The sequence below is a fragment of the Acomys minous genome (genome assembly GCF_964271855.1).
Source record: "Acomys minous genome assembly, chromosome: 16".
Lineage (NCBI taxonomy): Eukaryota > Metazoa > Chordata > Mammalia > Rodentia > Muridae > Acomys > Acomys minous.
In genome coordinates, this window is record NC_140498.1 from 70,707,978 (window position 1) to 70,720,864 (window position 12,887).

General features: G+C 41.3%; 1 pseudogene across 1 annotated transcript; it reads left to right on the forward strand.

The window, feature by feature from the left end:
• Positions 1-11,446: 11,446 nt before the first annotated feature.
• Positions 11,447-12,659, forward strand: LOC311587174 (olfactory receptor 7A17-like; annotated as a pseudogene). The gene has a single exon. The product of its transcript is annotated as an olfactory receptor 7A17-like (transcript).
• The last annotated feature ends 228 nt before the right edge of the window (positions 12,660-12,887 follow it).

The following is a 12,887-nucleotide window of genomic DNA, read 5'->3' on the forward strand; positions in this document are numbered from 1 at the left end:
CAGGTGGGATTTGAGGTTGGAGGCATCTATTTTTGGCTCTGTAACACTTCAGGTTTTCTACTTTGGACCTTTAGACTTTGAAAAGACAAGAACAAAACAAACCTTAAAAGGTAGATGGCAAGGAATAATCAAAATTGAGTCATAAATTAATGAACTACAAATATATCAACACACACACACACACACACACACACACACACACACACACACACACCCCACTTAAAATTCTTAGAGCTGATGCCGGGCGTGGTGGCAAACGCCTTTAATCCCAGCACTCGGGAGGCAGAGGCAGGCGGATCTCTGTGAGTTCGAGGCCAGCCTGGTCTACAAAGTGGGTCCAGGACAGTCAAGGCTACACAGAGAGACCCTGTCTCGAAAAACCAAAAAAAAAAAAAAAAATTCTTAGAGCTGATAAACACATCCAGCAAAGTAGCAAGATACAAGCTTAACACACAACACTAAGCAGCCTTCCTATATATGAATGGCAAAGACTGTGAAAAAGAAATCAGAAAAATCACACAATGGCCACAAAAATAAAGTAAAATAAAAACCCCAGGAATAAACCTAACCAAGGAAACAGAATATCTCTGCAGTGTCTAAAGAGAAGTTTTTAAGACATCAAAGAATGAAATTGAGGAAGATACCAGAAGATGAAACAGCATCCTGTACACATGGAGTTGAAGAATTGATCCTGCAAAATGACGATCCTACCAAGGTATCCTACAGATGCAGTGCAATCCCAATCAAAATTCCAATGCTATCCTTTAAAGCCGTAGAGGGGAATTCCAAATTTTACATGGAGGCAGAAATGACATGGGATAGCCAAAGCAATATTAAACAAAAGTAATACTGCAGAAGGAGCAACCCAATTTCAAATTATACTACAGAGCCATAGTAATAAAAAAATATTATGGTTTTAGCACAAAACCACACACATAAATGAATATTATATCCAGGAGTTCTCATCTATAAGCCAGACCAATAGCTGAACAGCTTTTGTTATACAGAAAAGTTGTCTGAGTCCAGCCATCTCAGGGGACAACTTGTAAGGAGACAGTTGTCTGAGTCAACCATCTCAGGGACAACATACGAGATGACAATTGTCTGAGTTCAGCCATCTCAAGAACAACTTCTTCATCTTACTGGCAGGCTCAAACTAAGTTCATGTTCCCAGGCCCAGGAACCTACTCCTATCCTGATTGATGGAAACACCCTTGTTCAACCCCTTATGTCAAAATATGATCAGACAGTGCTACAGCCCACCCCTTCCCCCATACCATTATGGTTTCATCCTTTAAATATGCTGTACAATGTCCCTTCAGGGTGGCAGTTCAATTCCCGAATCAGTAGCCCCTTGATTGCAATAAATTTTTGTCATCTGCGTTGGCCTGGTGTTTGAGTTATGTTGGATCGAAGCGGACCCCACAACAAGACCCACAGACCACTTTCTGTCAAGTGTTTAAAAAATGTTATTCATAATCTTTAAAATTAAGATATGAATAAATAATCTTTCTTCTCCTTTACCTCCCCCTAACCCCTCTCAGGTCCCTTCATTGATCCTCACTCCTCAAATTCATAGTCTCTTTTTTCCCCTTGATTGTTGATATACATATATGTATAGTCTTCACATATGTAAATCAATATACAAATACAACATGATAATTCCCTTTGTTGTTGCTTGTATGTTTCCAGGACTGACTACTTAGCACTGGAAAACTATCTGGGGGTTAGGGTGGGGGCGTCTCATCCCCGGGAAAGATTGACTCTACCTTTGCTTGCAATCATTAATCGGCTAGGTCTTCATCTTTGGATGGGGCCCCATGACGTTTCCCCTTCTACATTAGCATGTTATCGTGTGCAGGTCTTGTTTGGGCAGCCATAGTGTTGGGGTTTTTTTCACGGATGCAGTTTCCTGTCATTTCTAGGAGACACAATCTCATAGCTGGCTTTCTTCCTGCTCCTGAGTTGTTCCTCAAGCCATAGGTGTGAGGGTTGCGTCATAGACATACCAAGTGGGGCAGAGTAACCTACAGTTGCTTGTTCTCTGGTTTTTGACCAGTTGTACATTTTTGTAGTGCTTGTCACCTGCTGCATAGAGAAAAATCTTTGATGAAGGGTAAGAGATATGCTTATTAGGCTAGGTTCTGGCACAAGATGCAACCACAGTCCACTCCCTAATTGTGTCTTTTGTTTCCTTGATTCTCCTCCTCCTCCTCCTCCTCCTCCTCTTCTTCTTCTTCTTCTTCTCCTTCTTCTTGAGTACTTCATGTGGTCCTGATATTAACCCTCTATCTCATGAGTAGCTGGCAAAGATTCTCCCCCACCCTTTGGGCTTCACGTGATTGGTATTTCTTTTGCTGCACAGATTTTTACTTTTATGGGGATCGATTTGTCAGCTGTTGACCGTAATTCCTGAGTGAACGGCGTCTATTCAGAAAATCCTTTCTTGAACCTATGTCTTATAAGGGTCTCCATATCATTTCTTCTAAATGTTTCAGTGTTTCGGGCTTCACAATGAGATCTTTGATCCACTTGGAGTTCTTTTGCTTGTTTGTTTTTGCAGGGTGAAATATATGGGTCCTACTTCATTCTTCCACACAGGCGCATCCAGTTGTCTCAGCACCACTGTTGAAGATGCTGTTGCTGTTGTCTTTCCTCCAATGTTTACGTTTGATGGCTGTACTTACATATACTCAAGTTTTGACCTTCTGTTTGGTTCCATTGGTTTACGTGTCTGCTTTTTGTGGCAGAATTATGCTTTTTAAAATTACCATCGCTATTCAATCAATACAGATTGAAATCTGGTGTGGTCAGCCCTCCAGCACTGACGGTTTTTGGTAAGGTTTGCTTTGTCTCCCTAGGGTTTTGTGTGTGTGTGTGTGTGTGTGTGTGTGTGTGTGTGTGTGTGCTTCCATATAAATTTGAGGATTTTTTTTTATGTTTTAGTGAAAGACGTCATGAGGATTTTCATATGGATTGCATCGAATCTGTAAATTGCTTTTAGTAGAATTATTGTCATTTCACGATATTAATTCTACCAATCCATGAGCATGTGAGATCTTTCTGTTTGACAATTTCTTCAAAATTTTGAAGTTTTCTTTGTGGAGATCTTAAATTCCTTTGGTTATATTTATTCCTAGATATATTTAAAGCTAACGTAAATGAAGATGTTTCCATGATCCTTCTCTCAGCATGCGTGTGATGGGAATATAGAGGTTATTGATTTTTGTAACTTTATTTTTGTACTCCGCCCTCCTACAACCACTCCATTTAACCCTTCGTGTCACATTATTTCTCTTTCCCCCTTTATATAACTTCATTCTGTTTGTTCATCCTTGAAAATCCCTCTCCATTGAAATCCTCCCTTACCATGACCACTTAACTAATTTTCTGACATCTTTGGGAATTCCCAATAAAACAAGCATCTAAATATTCAAAGACAACACCCTAAAACTAGAAAAAACATAATACATTTCTCTTTCTTGGTCTGAGTTACCTCACTCAGGATGAGTATTTCTAGCTTTATCAATTTATCTCTGATTTTCACAATTTCATTTTTCTTAGCAGCTGAATAATATTTTATTTCATCTATTGATGGACATCTAGGTATTTTTTTCATGTCCTAGATAATATGAATAAAGCAGCAATGGACATGGATGAGCAAATATCTCTACAGTAGGATGCAGACACCTTTGGGTATATAATCTCTACATGCATGCTTTGGAACCAATATATCACACTCCTATACAAATAGATCAATAAATGCACTAACTTAGTTTTGATGTTCTCAGAATAAATCATGTTGGATTGTTCAGCTCTAAATGGCACATCTGTATTTCCCCTTCCAAGGCTCAGAGAACAAATGTAAAGCCATGAAGCCTTGTAACAAGACATGCAGGGCGTTCACTGTCCAGGATACCAGAACCATTACCGCACAGAGTCTGGGGTTCATGGTGACTGTGTAATGCAAGAGCTTACAAATGGCAACGTATCGGTCATAAGCCATGACGGTAAGTATAAAGACGTCCAGTCCCGAAAAGAGTATGAAGGAAAGCATTTGGGTGATGCAGCTTTTATACGTTATGAGCTTACATTGTGATTGGAGGTTCACTAGCATCCTTGGTACAGTAGTGAAGGTGAAACAGATGTCCACAAGTGACAAGTTGGGGAGGAAGAAGTACATGGGCGTGTGCAGGTGAGAGTCTGAGATTGTGACTAGGGTGATGAGCAAGTTCCCAAGCACTGTCACCAGGTACATGGTCAGGAACAGTCCAAAGAGGTCAGGCTGCAACCTTGGGTTCTCTGAAGTTCCAAGAAGAAGAAATTGTGAAATGTGTGTGTCATTCTTCGGCTCCATGTGGTTTAAGTTACTAAAAAACTAAAAGCAAAACAGAGGGAAAAATGTAGCGGTGTAATTATGTAACCGTATGGAATTGCAACCATATTCTATAGTCAAGATCTGAAGTCTGGGGCTTTCTCATGTAAGTCTAGTTTACCCCCAGTGCTTCCCCTACACACCTCTGCTGTGGAAATCTCCACTCGCTCTTAGAGTTTTCTCAGTAAATTATATACTGAAATATCTAAACACTTGACCCATGTGCTCAATGGGTTTTGTCAACTTGACACAACATAGACATTTCTGGGAAGAGAGAATCTTAACTGGGGAAAAAAAAATGTGTCCGTAAGATTGACCTGTGGACAAGCTTTACATGCGCTGTCTTGATTGGTGATTGGCATGGGTGCGCCGACACCACGATGGCAGGTGTGTGGTACCAGTCTGCCCAGGTGGTTATGGTATATAAAGAAAACAGGCTGAGGCTTAGCAGCTCAGGCCCCAACGAGATAGCAGAATCTTAAACCCTTTCAGTATCTCTAAAGAAAATGATATTCACCAACAGGTTGCCAGAATGCCCTTAAACAAGGATGGTAAGCAGCCCAGGACCAAAGCTACCGAGAGAGTCAGCCTCTTGTTATCTTGCGTGTCCTGCAGCATGTATGGCGACATATGGCTCTGAAGAAATAACACACTAGGAAAAATAAGGAGGAGACTGCAGAATATACCAACCTTTTGACCAAGGGTATGAAGGAAGGCAAAGAACGTGGAGGTGGGTTAGGTGAGGAGGAAGAAAGCTGCTTGTTCATCCTGTTGCTGGGCTTGCCGTTTGCTGCTGCTGCTTTGCTGGTCCGCTGGACATCCTGAAGACCGAGACTGGTTTTTTCCCAAAGAACCCAAGGACCCTAACCAGCCGGAAGTAGCCCAGGAGAGCCCCGCCTCCTCTCTCCACTAACCTTTTTCTCTCCTACCTGCTATTGGTGGAGAGGAGGTAGGAGGTATAAGAAACTCCAAATAAAACAGCTTAAAAAGGGCGCTACAAATCCTACACCTGCGGAAAGGTGGATGAAACTAGATGGTATTAAGTAAAAGAAACCAGGCATAGAAAAATAACTACAAGCTGTTAGTCAAATGTGGAAGCTAACAGACGTTGTTGATTTCACATGCATAAAGAGTAAAATAAAAGGGCTGGAGACATGGCTCAGAGGTTAAGAGCACCGATTGCTGTTCCAAAGGTCCTGAGTTCAATTCCCAGCAACCACAGGGTGGCTCATAACCATCTGTAATGAGTTCTGGTGCCCTCTTCTGGCCTGCGGGTATATGTGCAGGCAGAACATTGTATAGATAATAAATAAACAATAAATCCTTTTTTTTTTTTAAAGAGTAAAATAAAGAGCAGAGACTGTGAGCTGTGGGACAAATTGGCTACACACAGGGTTTTGGATGCAATTCAGCAATACAGTTAATTGAGGTGGGGAAGGTTCTGGGTGGTATGGTCATTGTCTGGCCATACTGTTAGAGAGAACTATCTTCAGCATAGCAGAACGTTGGTGATTAGTAAAACTTACCATGGAGTTCAAAACACATAGAAAAACTACTTTGAATGTTCATAAGGATAATAAGCAAAAACCTCGAGATGACAGATGAATATGAGAGATATTATAATTATGTCTTTCTTTGTGGCTCTGTCTGGATGGAATCAACTTCATGTGTCCTCAGGAAAAGTTCAAGCAACATATCTCGTTTTCAGTGCCCTGCCTGAGGTGAGCTACGATTGGAATTAGCCCAACAATGCAGGTCACATGGCCACTTTGAGTCCTCTTCACACCAATTCAGGAGAAAACAAAACAACAACAAACTCATAGCAGTACAGATCACAAGGAGCAGAGTCTATAGAACCTCAAAAGTAAAGTCCTTATCCCTCGGGATAATGTGAAGACATCCCTTTAATCATTAAATAGTTCCAAAATTAAGTGTTTGGTTTAAAAAAAGGCACATGAAGCCAAGGATTCTATTCATCATGGTTTGGTATGAAGGGATCACAAGGAAGAGGTAAGTAGTTGAAATTCCGGTTAACATCAGGAGCTATGTACTCGTCATGAGATCCAGTGAAAAGAGGTGTTTGTTTTTGTTTTTGTTTTGAGACAAGGTTTCTCTGTGTAGCCAGCCTTGGCTGTTCTTTAGTCTTAGAGTTTGAGCAAAATTTCACTGAGGGTGTTGATAGGGTGTCAAGAGATAATATTATTGGGAGGCAGATGGCAAAAGACAATCAACAAGAAAAATATTTCATAGTTGGGCATGGTGGCACACGCCTTTAATCCCAGTACTTGGGAGACAGAGGCAGGTAGATCACTGTGAGTTCGAGGCCAGCCTGGTCTACAAAGTGAGTCCAGGACAGCCAAGGATACACAGAGAAACCCTATATCAAAAAACAAACAACAAAAAAGCAAAACAAAAACAAAAACAAAACAAAACAACAAAAACCAAACCAAACCAAACCAAACAAAAAACACTTCTCTGTGCATGGAAACATCCCATAGGGAGTGATGTGCTCAGCTGTGAAATCATGAGCAGGAAATGCGCCTAATGAGCAGACACTCAGTGATGTAAATATATCCCTTCTGCGTTTGCTCAGCATACGCAAACGCTGCCTGCTCAGGACATGGCTGCTTCCTTTGGTGCCACCATTTACTCAGGGAATGAAGCTTGATCTCTTCTTCTCGACTTATCTCATTATATAACTTTTGTCCCTGCTGGCAACCACCTGGAAGAAAACTTAGAATTTGCCACAGAGACCTCCCATCTGTAAAACACCCAGGTTAGTGTGGGGGCATAGCTGCTGTGGCAGGGGAAAATCCTGAGAGAGGGAAGAGTTTAGTTTAACTGGGGTTAAACTAAACACGTAACTACAGTCATCTTGGAACCATCACCGTCTGGAGATGTAAGCTGGCTGTGGCTGTTTACTGGCTTGTTCTAGGAACTTGCTTGTATATCCACCATAATAGAAGAGGGTGTGTGTGTGAGGTGAATACTGAACTCATCAGGGCAGGGCCCACATTGATGATGGACTGGTGGCAGTGCAAGCGAGTAAGCTCTGTGTTAAATGTCGCTGGGGTTAATTAGATGGTAAAGAGAAACCGTGTGAAGAGTTGAGAACAAAGTGGACGTATGTCTAGATTTTGAGTTGGAAAGCGGTTTTGTGTTCCTTTGTTATTATATTGGATGTTTCCAAGTAGCCATAGTTGCACTGTACTCTCCACTGTGTAGTTTATATGCTTTGGAGTGCTGAAATATTTCTATTTTCTTACCTTTGAGTCTCTCACCTTAGTCAAGATGATACTTACCTACCTTGAACATCTCCTTCTGTTCCCCTTCTAACGTATTGTCTAATTTTATAGTGATGCCGTTGTTTTCTGAGTTTTTATATGGGAAAAAGAAGACCAATGTTATTCTCCTTTGATTTGATGATCACTGGTGCCATTTTTTAAAATACCTAAGCATTGAAGCTTTTCTGACACCATTAAGGTACAACACTGTCACGTTAAATGTGTAAGCACCCTGAGGACATCTTTTAATGAGCTTCTGCTGTGGACCACACAGTGAGGGGAATCATGGTGCCTTATATTATTTACTGTTTGGATTATTGCCATGTAAATCAGCAATGTGTAATGGGAGCACTTGATTTCTGACATTACGATGGTCTTTAACCTAATTATTGATACCACATTCAATTTCAGTTAATCCCTCTTTTCTTTCTTTTTTTCTTTCTTTCTTTCTTTCTTTCTTTCTTTCTTTCTTTCTTTCTTTCTTTCTTTCTCTCACAGGATTTTGTCTATTTTCTCCTGTGCTGTTTTTTGCTGTGCCCCACATCCTTTTCTATTCTATACAATTCAGACATATTGACACAGCACATTGAAACTTCAAAAGTAAACAATGGAACCCCTGCTCTTGTGGATATATTCCTTTAGGAGGCTAAGTCACAGCACAATAGAATAAATGATGGTACAATTGATACCCTAGGTGTTAGCCACACAGAGAATCATGGGACACGTTCTGGAGGCATCTTTGCATCTTTGCATGTTTTATGGAGCCATAGGCAGGACCACAGTATGCCCTTTGGATCTGGCTGAATAATTCAAGTTGCAACGCACAATAACACCGTGTGTGTGTGTGTGTGTGTGTGTGTGTGTGTGTGTGTGTGTGTATGAGAAATAGAGAGAAAAGATCTGCCTTGCATGATCTTGTGCATACAAAGTATTGTTACTGACAGTCCTGTGCCTGTTTGTTTGCTTTTGATCCCATAGAAGGTGAAATGCTACTTGGGTTCACCATGGACTCAAAGGAGTTGATCATAAAAGCAAAGAATAGAATAAACTTAACCAAAACAGCACTGTGGGTGGGTGGGGGGGAAGACTGTGAAAATCTTAATCAATGAGGTCATGGGGGGGAAATACATAATAAATAATAAACTGCATACGAGAGATCTGCACAAGATCAAGTCATATAAACCCCAGCACACAAAATCCCACCCCGAGATGAGGAGCCAGTGGCAACTGGCAATTGATTGATAGCTACTAGAGGAAGGAGAAGTCAGTCTTTTTTTTTTTTTTCAGATTTCACCCCTGAGAAGCTACCCATGATGCAGTAGATGACCTCACAGCCACATACTTGCAGCACTAAGCTGAGTTGGTGGGATTCAAAAGAGAGAGAGTAAGTTGGGAGGGAGGAGTGAAAGTAGGTATAGGGAAAGAATCAGATGGAAGGGAATGAGGATGCGGTTCATCGACACAAATTACATATTGCACGTATGAAGTTCTCACTCACAACAGAAGATCATGTATAGGGTATTTCAAAAAGACACTCAAGACCTCTGCATCTTCTTAGGATAAGTCAACAGTAAATGGCTGAGTTAGATCGTTAGTTGTGTTGCTCATGACGCTCACCTGCATGCACAACTTCTTCACGTCGTAATCCACAAGAGCATACCATCCCTATGCTGCAGAAAAAGTGCAGCACAATACAGATTCTGATTAGTAAAGTTTATACAGAAACTGTAGGGAAAAAAGGTACTTCATATGTTTAACAAAATATTTAATGAAACTTCTATAGTTGTTTGTATATTTTTTTCTGAATTTTTGTTTTATTATTGTTTGTCTAAAAGTTGTTTTCATACCATCTATTTTCCTCAGGTTTTTCCCAGACTCCATGCCTTTTTTTTTTGTGGAGGAAGGGGAAAGGGGAGGTTGTTTAGTTTTATTTTGTTTAGAAGTTATTTGTCTTGCTTTATCATTTGTCTTAGTCTTAGCTCTGTATTTTTCCCAAACGCAAGTTCAGCCACCTGTTGTATCACTCAAAAGTATTTTTAATTCTGTATTTTAAAAGTGCTATTTTTGACATTTCAACATTTTTTTCCTGATCTTCTGAAAGATATGATTGTAGTTGGAGTGCTGATGAAAGAGAGCTGTGTTTTCTTCATTATGAAGTCTCCAGAAACACACGGCCTTGTAGGACTACCCCACCCCAACCCCAACCAAGCCCCGTAAGGATACCTAACGTGTCTTATCTCTGTGCCTCCCATCCCCCCCGTGTCTTTTTACTGCAAGTGTGCTTTTTTCTTTGACGTGTCAGCTTTCTATCCTTCTTGCAGACTTACGTGTCCTTTGGCCTCCCTTCATGCGTCACCCAGCATCGCGCTTTCTCAATGCCATGCTCGTCCTACACTTACATGTGTTTACACACATCCACGTATTCATTATGGGCCAGCGTCCACACAAAAGGGAGTGACCTCACTTAATATTAGACTGCCCAAGCCCGTCCATCTCCTTGCAAAAAAACACATTTTAAAAGCGGTGGCTTGCCTGATGTATTTTCCTTCTAATCATGTGACATAGATTAGGAGGACATAGTATTAGAGCTGCCCTCATGGACCACAGCATGATAGCCCATTAAAGTAATGGATAACAATAACAAAAACTGCATTTCAACTTACAAGAATGTGCTGGTTGTGCTTATTAACTTGACAGGATATAAACTAATCCAGAAAATAAATCTCTGGGCATGGAAGAGGGGACATTTTTGGACTGGGTTCATTGAAGTGGATAGGATTTCCCTAAATGTGGGTAGCACCACTCTGCTGAAGCCTACATTAAAATGATGAAAGTGAGCCGAGTTTTTCTCTCTCTGCTTCCTGACTGTGGATGTGATGGGACAAGCTATCTCATGCTTCTTCCTGCATCCCTTGTAGGCGATGGTGTGCCTCAAAACCAGGGGCAAATAATGTCTCCTTTAGGTTGGTGTCATTATGCATTTTGTCACTGCAATGGGAAAACAACAAATATAAAGGCATTTTTGCAGCAAGTTAAAAATGAAATTGTGATAGCGTTTGGCCAGAGAAACATCATGGTGTCTTGATAGTTCAGCATCCATAAAGCCATGTTATCCTGCAATATACTCTCTTGTTCTTTCTCCTAGTCACACTTCTTCAGGTTAGACTTACATATTAAAACAAACACCTTCCTTGGGGCACCTCATTGCCTGTTCCTTGGGCAAAGCACATACTCATTTAGGTAACACAGCTTCCTTATTATTTTTCTAGATGTCTCTTTTGAATTGCATATTGTTTCTCCCTTTCTCCCCCAAAATGCTCAGTACTAAATAACACTCCCTCTAATACCGTCTTCTGTGTAGTTTTGTTTTCTTTCATAGTAACTGTTACCTACTGACATCTTTCTTACATGATCACTTTAAATAGTAGCTTGTTTTTATTTTCCTATGTTATTTCAACCTCATTTGATTTTAGAAAAACTTGCATTCTGCACAGATCATTTCTTTCCTGGGCATTGCCTACTGCTTGATCATAACTAATTTATACTCCCCCAAAGCAGAAGAGAGCTGGCATGCAAAATTCAGGACCTTGTGGGAAAAGGCTAAGTCTGGCAAGAGGTTTAAACATCAGATACAGAAAGGTTATAGGCGATTGCAAATCCCATTCATATTTAAAGTCTGGGAGTACAAGTCTTGGATACAGGATACGTGTGGCAGGGTTTCTGTAAAGTTGTGCAATTGTGTCACATATGTTCACACCCTCTCTCTTTTCATTAGTCACATGAACTAATGGGGCCAGAGAACAACTCACAAATTTCATATTTTCTCCTCCTGGGAATTTCGAAGAACCCAAGACTCCAGCCCTTCTTATTTGTGCTGTTCCTAGTCATGTACTTGGTCACCATGCTTGGAAACCTGCTCATCATCCTGGCAACAATCTCAGGCCGCCACCTGCACACGCCTATGTACTTCTTCCTCTCCAACCTATCCTTTGTGGATGTCTGCTTTACATCTACCACTGTCCCAAAGATGTTGGTAAATATACACACAAAAAGTAATGCCATCTCATATAAGGGCTGCATTGCCCAAATGCATTTCTTCATACTCTTTTCAGGGTTGGAAATTTTTCTGCTGACTTTGATGGCCTATGACAGGTATGTGGCTGTCCGTCACCCTCTGCATTATAATGTCATCATGAGCCCTCGACTCTGTGTCCTCATGCTCCTAGCATCCTGGGTCATGAATATCCTCCACTCCACAACACAAAGCTTGATGACACTGCGTCTGTCCTTCTGCACAGATTTGGAGATCCCCCACTTTTTCTGTGAACTTAACCAAGTTGTGCACCACGCTTGCTCCGACACCCTTCCCAATGATGTGGTCATCTATTCCGCAGCTGTGCTGTGGGCTTGCTGTCCCCTGATGGGCATCGTCTACTCTTACTCCAAGATAGTTTCCTCCATTCGTGCGATCTCCTCACTGCACGGGAAGTACAAAGCATTTTCGACCTGTGCATCTCACCTGTCGGTTGTCTCTCTATTTTATGGCACAGGCCTGGGTGTTTACCTCAGTTCTGCTTCGACGGGAGACTCACGCTCAACTGCAAGAGCCTCCGTGATGTACAGTGTGGTCACCCCCATGCTTAACCCCTTCATCTATAGCCTCAGGAATAAAGATATAAAGAGGGCTCTGAGAAAATGTTGGGATGGGAGGAATAAAGGAGTCCTTTTCTGAGCTGCTGAATATGACTTCATGCTCATGCTCATGCAGCTCTGAGTTCTCTGATGGGATCCTCAAAGTAGAATATGCTTCTTTCTGTTTTATCACTGGGATTTCCCATCTTACGTATAGAGAAGCTGCATTCACTGTGACATTCATTCCTCTCAGTTTTAGCCCAACCTTGTTTTCTAATACTCAGAGCCCCCCCACCCCCACTCATCACAGAGAACGATGTTCAGATACAATTTCATTGCAAGGGATGCGTCAGCTTCAGAATTTTTAACTTTTTATCTATTATTCACGGGTGTGTGGCTGGATGGTGCATCCACGTTGGACCACATGCTGTGACAAATGCGTGGAGGTCGGAGGACGATTTTGTGGGGTCACTTCTCATCTCCCACTTTTAGACGTGTTCCAAGGATTGAGCTCAAGCCATCAGGGTTTCCCAGAAACTGCCCTTACCTATTGAGACATTGTTCCATGCACAGACTAAGTAATTTTAAGTTGTGGT